This window comes from Corylus avellana, chromosome ca2 (assembly GCF_901000735.1).
Source record: "Corylus avellana chromosome ca2, CavTom2PMs-1.0".
Classification (NCBI taxonomy): domain Eukaryota; kingdom Viridiplantae; phylum Streptophyta; class Magnoliopsida; order Fagales; family Betulaceae; genus Corylus; species Corylus avellana.
Window position 1 is genome coordinate 8,227,216 of NC_081542.1, and position 6,178 is coordinate 8,233,393.

Sequence of the window (6,178 nt, forward strand, 5' to 3'; positions counted from 1 at the left end):
TTTGTTTGAAACAAAAACTTTTTATTATTATTATTTTTTTGTAATTAATTAATTAATTAGTATTATTATTATTATTATTTTGGTTACATAGTAGTCCATTCTAGACTTATAGTATAATAGAGAAAAGAAAAAACTTGTAGGAGTTAATTTTCAAATTTAGCCGGGGCCTTTACACTGTAATTGTAACTCTTTTTTTTTTAAAAAAAAAAAAAAAATTTAAAGGGTCTTCCAAATGTTTGGGGTTGCCATGGATCCCCCAACTCCTAACGTGCGTCCGCCCCTGACAGTCATGGCGTCTCTCCTGTCCTTCCTTACAATACTTATCTTATCAACTTTAGCACAACCTCCGACCACCACCCCCTACGCTCCATTGCCATCTCCTTCACCACTTCCCCCTCCATTGCCAACAACTCCACCAACACCACCTAATATCCTTATGCCTACAGTGATTTTTCCCAAGACACTTGGAGCAGATATTATAAAGATGGAAGTGGGTACCCCTCCTGTAAGCTAGCTTATGATTATAGACACAGGGAGTGACGTTACATGGTTTTAGTGTAAACCCTATAATTGTTACCTAACGCCAGGCGTATTCGACCCACTCGTTTCCACTTCCATTTTGGCCGTGCCTTGTGACTCCACTACCTGTAATCACCTCGACTGACACAGTTGCAACATGAGTCAGTGTCAGTACGGGGTGGCTTACCCGGACAACTCGTTCACGAAAGGTGTGCTTGTGCTTGAAACACTTAAGTTTGGAAGTATCGACATTCAGAATGTGTTTTTTTGGGTGCAACCACTCAAATCATTCCATGCTCCCTGCAATTCACGACTTGGTGGGCATTGGAGGTGGGCCACTTTCACTGCCAACTCAGCTTCGACTCCATGGATTGGCAGGCATGTTCAACTATTGTTTGCCCGGTTCAGTTGGAGAGTCGTTAGGTTGGTTGAATTTCAGCGTTCCAGGAGCAGTGCCACATGTTGGAACTACATGGATTCCCTTGCTCCCCAACCCAAAAACAAGGACTTATTACTCTGTAAGGCTCTTGGGCCTTGGGATTGGAGACATGCGGCTATCTATTCCCAAAAGCAGCTTCATAGGAGGAGGGATCATAGATTTTGGTGCAACATAGACTCGCTTTCAAGGCTTGTTTACGAGGCTTTTCGTAATGCCTACCCTGCAAAACCGTAAATCTTCCTCGCACTCCTGCGAACATCATGTTTGACACATGCTACAACCTATCTGACTTAGAGTTGGTTCAGGTTACAAATGTGTCATTCTTCTTCTAAGTCGGACCAATCCTAACATTGAAAGGAATGAACATTCTAGTTGAGCAAGAACGTCATGTTGGTGAGGGCATTTTCTGTTTTGCTTTTATCCCAATCAACTATACTACATGCATTATCGAGAACACTCAACTAGCCGGAATCCAAACTTCTTTTGATACAGTGGCTGGATATGTGGGATTTGGTCTGAGCATTTGTGGTCCTCCATAAATTTCTCCTCATTGTCATGGACATTGGCCTCCTATGAGTACTACTAAGAGTACAGCCTTGAAGAATTATGTTCTTCCAAATCCCTTACTTAAATGTTCATTTTTGTGCTTTTATTTGTTAATAAGTATTCGTGATTGATCAAATTTGTAATAAAGAGCAAACTTGTAATTCTATAAAAATTATGAAACGGATGTCTTTAATTCTTTTTCATCTTTATTGAGATCACTCGTTCATTAAGAGACTATGAGTATTTTTAGCAAACTAATTTCTAATTAAAAACATTGCTCTTTATTTTCTTCACATTTAGTTATGGTTTTCTTAACTCATTTACACGTTTTTATCAATGGCAAGGCCTTTCCACGTGGATCTGAGAGTGGAACCTTAGTGGTCCTCTAAGAACATTTGTGCATCTAAGAGTTCTTGTTCTTAGGAGAATACCTGATCTGTAGGCCTTGTTGATAGACTTCTCAGCCTCCTCCCACTAAGAGTTGACTTTTTTAAATTTCAATCGAATTTTTTTGATTTCCAATTCAAATTCTAATCCTGATTTATTTATTTTTTTTTTTTGGGAAAAAATATACTTTAAGCTTTTTTACAACGTAGAGAGCAAGAATTTTATGAAAATATACTCAATTCTCAACTAGAACATATCACATTTTTAATAATTGATATTTTTCAAGCGTTTTGATGACTAAATATAACTCTAAATTATGTAATTTGAGAGTCTACTATTTCTTTAAAATTATAGAGGATGATCGGGATCCTTTACAAAAAATTATAGATTCTCAAATTACATATGTTAGGCCATTTTTAAACATCAAAATGCTTGAAAAATGCTACCTATTAAAAATGTGGCATGTCCTCTTCACTATTGTAGAAACCTTTCTTCTTCATAAAATTAAAAGACAATTTTTGGGTCAAAACTTTTTTATAATGTAGAAATAAAGAATCTTACGAAAGTATACTCAATTTTCAATTGGAACATATCACATTTTTAATAATTGATCTTTTTCAAGCGTTTCGATGCTTAAAAACATCTAAAATTGCACAATTTGAGAATCTATTATTTCTTTAAAATTGTAGAGATTGATCAGGATTCCTTATAAAAAATTGTAGATTTTCAAATTACATAATTTATGCCATTTTTAAGCATCAAAATGCTACCTATTAAAAACGTGGCATGTTATTGAGGTTATAATAAAAAAATTTCCCCTCAAATGGGTTTGTCTTGAAAAATTGATTTCTTTCTTTCTTTTGTCTTGAATCAGAATGTATTGCAGACTGTGCAAAGGGGCATTGTGGAAGTTTCTATACTTTTGTAAAAGTTAGGGGAAACTTCAGTAAGGCCACCCGAACTTCCAGCCAATTTGACAAATACCCCCTAAACTACCAAAACTTTCACTTAGTCCCACAAACTTTGGTTTGCTCTCACTTTGGACAATTCTGTTAGTTTTCAACGTTAAAGTCAAATGGTTTGACTTGTTATGCCTATTATACCCTCACCCCAAAACTACATTGTTTTGTGCCCTAAAACTACAACACCCACCCAGTCCAAAACGACATCATTTTAGGCATTAAAATTATTATTATTATTTTTTTAAAAAAAAGTAAAATATTTAGAAAAAAAAAAAAAAAAGACCAAATCGAGGTGGCTCCAACCACCCCCTAGCTGGTCTGGGGGTCGTTCAACCACCCCCATGGCCAAGGGGGTGGTTTGGCCTGAGCCAAAAAAAAAAAAGATGGGGATTGTTTTGGGTGGCAGGGAATTGCTTGGGGGTAATGGGCGTTTCACACCAAGCCTCGGTGGTCCTTACCCCATCCCAGTCAAAAAAATCTTGCCCGGGAGAATGGGTTTGAGTTTTGAGGGGCTTGGGGTGGTTTTAAGCCACCCATTAGCTGGGTGGCTAAAACCACCCCTAACCCTGAGGTGGTCAACCACCCCAAAACACCGATCCCTTTTTTTTTTTTTTTTTTGGCCTTTTGGGGGTGGCCGGGCCACCCCCTTGGCCGTGAGGGTGGTTCGACCACCCCCAGATCGGCCAAGAGGTGGCTCTATTTTGGCCAGACACCCCGATTTGGTCCTTTTTTTTTTTTTTTAATATTTTGCTTATTTTATTTTATTTTTTTATCAATATAATGCTCAAAACGACGTCGTTTTGGGTTGGCTGGTGATGTAGTTTTGAAGCCCGACACGGTGTAATTTTGGAGCTCAAAACGACGTAGTTTTGGTTGAGGGTATAATGGGCACAAAATGTCAGTTTAACGGTGAAAACTAACAGAGGAGGAAAAATGATAGAAATTGAAAGTTCAGGGGGTAAAGTGAGAGAGTTTGAAGTTCATGGGATGTTTGTCAAATCAACTAGAAGTTCAGGGGAGCTTACTAAAGTTTCCCCTAAAAGTAAGTTAGTTACTCCTTTTTGTAGTTATAGTGAGCTGTCTGCCTTGCATTTACATTTTTGGATAAACTTGGTATTGGTTCTCCAAGTTTAAGAAATATTGTCTTCTTCACTTTTGTATAAACGTTTAGTCTTCATAAAATTAAAAGACAGTTTTTGGGTCAAAACTTTTTTACAACGTAGATAGTAAGAATCTTATGAAAATATACTCAATTTTCAACTAGAGCATATCACATTCTTAATAATTGATATTTTTCAAGCATTTCGATTCCTAAAAACAATTAAAATTGCGCAATTTGAGAGTCTACTATTTCTTTAAAATTGTAGAGGATGATCAGGATCCCTTACAACAAATTATAGATTCTCAAATTATGTAAGTTAGACCATTTTTAAGCATTAAAACTCTTGAAAAAATGCTACCTATTAAAAACGTGGCATATTATTGAGGTAACCAAAAAAAAATTCCTCTCAAAAGGGTTCCTCTTCACTTTTGTAAAAAAGTTTATTCTTTATAAAATTGACAATTTTTTGGTCAAAACTTTTTTAATACGTAGAGAGCAATAATCTTATGAAAATATACTCAATTCTCAACTGGAATATATCATATTTTTAATAATTGATACTTTTCAAGCATTTCGATTCCTAAAAACAACTAAAATTGCGCAATTTGAGAATCTACTATTTCTCTAAAATTGTAGAAGATGATTATGATCCCTTACAAAAATTGTAGATTTTCAAATTATGAAATTTAGGCCATTTTTAAGCATCAAAACGTTTGAAAAGTATTATTTATTAAAAACGTGGCATGTTATTAAGGTAACCAAAAAAAATTTCCTCCCAAAATGGTTCTTATTTACTTTTGTAGAAATGCTTCTTTTTTATAAAATGAATATTATGAAGAAAACATGTAGGTCACGACTTTGAAAGTGAAAAGAAAAGATGAATTGATATTAGCTCTCTAGGTTTTCAATTTTATCAAGTAGATTCAACTGCGTAGATCGCCCAACCCAAAAACACATTGTTTAGATGTAACTAATTAATTAGCACGCTTTGGTATCATAGTGAACGATGCATAGAAATGTGGTAGTGAACCATTGGAACTAATTAAGGAACTAAGGAAAGAAACTGATATCATTATCAAACATTTCCATAGTTTGAAACTACATTTTTGAATCGGTACCATGTCCATCCATCCATCCAACAAGCCTCAGACCAGACGAGCATACCAGTATGCATATATACACAACACTTCATATTTAAACGACCTCCCATTGGCTTCATATGGTCTTCTCGTTAAAACTTGGAACATCAGCAAATGGATAAACATCCAATACACCAAGCTTTGACAATCCATGATTGCTGCCTGTTTCACAGTAATTGCCATTTAAACAGAGGAAAAATAAAAGAATTAATAGAGATAAGTATTCAACAAAATATAGCACTTACAACCAACAATGCACGCCAATATTAATAATATATGCTTAAACTTTTATCAAAATTGAAGTACACGAGAAAAAACTTTTCACTTTTACAATTTCTTATATATTTTTTTTCTTAACCAATGAAATATGGATTAAGAAAATGAGCCTATGGGCCTAGGGAAAGACCTTTATAGCAAAGGAAGCATGACCGAGGGGCTTATAATCCATTGAAGGTATTGTATTACTTGATAGGGCAAGGAGCTATACATTGTAACACATGTTTCCATTAGATTGATAGAGACCGTAATTCCTTTTTGATGTTGGTACACGCTTTAAATCCTCATTGAACAAAACAAATACATAAACTTCAAGCCTCATATTATGCCTCAAAGGTGTCCCTTCATTTTCCAATTGCCGTCTCACTAAGTTCCTATTGTAAGTGGCAGCATTTTCTAAGGTTGCATCAATTTCATCGAGGTCCCTTTTTGATGGCCAATCGGTCTCAAAAACCTAAAACTCTATTCCACCAAAGCCCATTCTAGCAATAACATATATGACTGCATCAACTTGAGCATACAACATGTTATCATATTGTAGCTTGTTGTACGGGTCTATTATTCTTACTGTAGGATGAAACAAAACATAATCCAAAGAAATCTTAGTTGGACCGCCCTTATACACAAAAATTGAAATGCATAAATCCAAAAGGGAGATTTGATGTCCGATAAGAACTTTAAAAGTTCTATCATAGTGCTATAAATGTTGGTTGTGAAACTTCCAACTGAAGGTGGATATGTATGACGTCCCACATCACCTGGGTATGAAGATGAGAGATGTGCTTATATGTACACATTTACCCTTCAT

The 6,178-nt window shown here is 35.5% G+C and overlaps 1 pseudogene; it reads right to left on the reverse strand.

Annotated features, from left to right (window-relative positions):
• Positions 1 to 5,170: 5,170 nt before the first annotated feature.
• On the reverse strand, positions 5,171 to 6,178 carry LOC132168992 (glucan endo-1,3-beta-glucosidase 14-like; annotated as a pseudogene).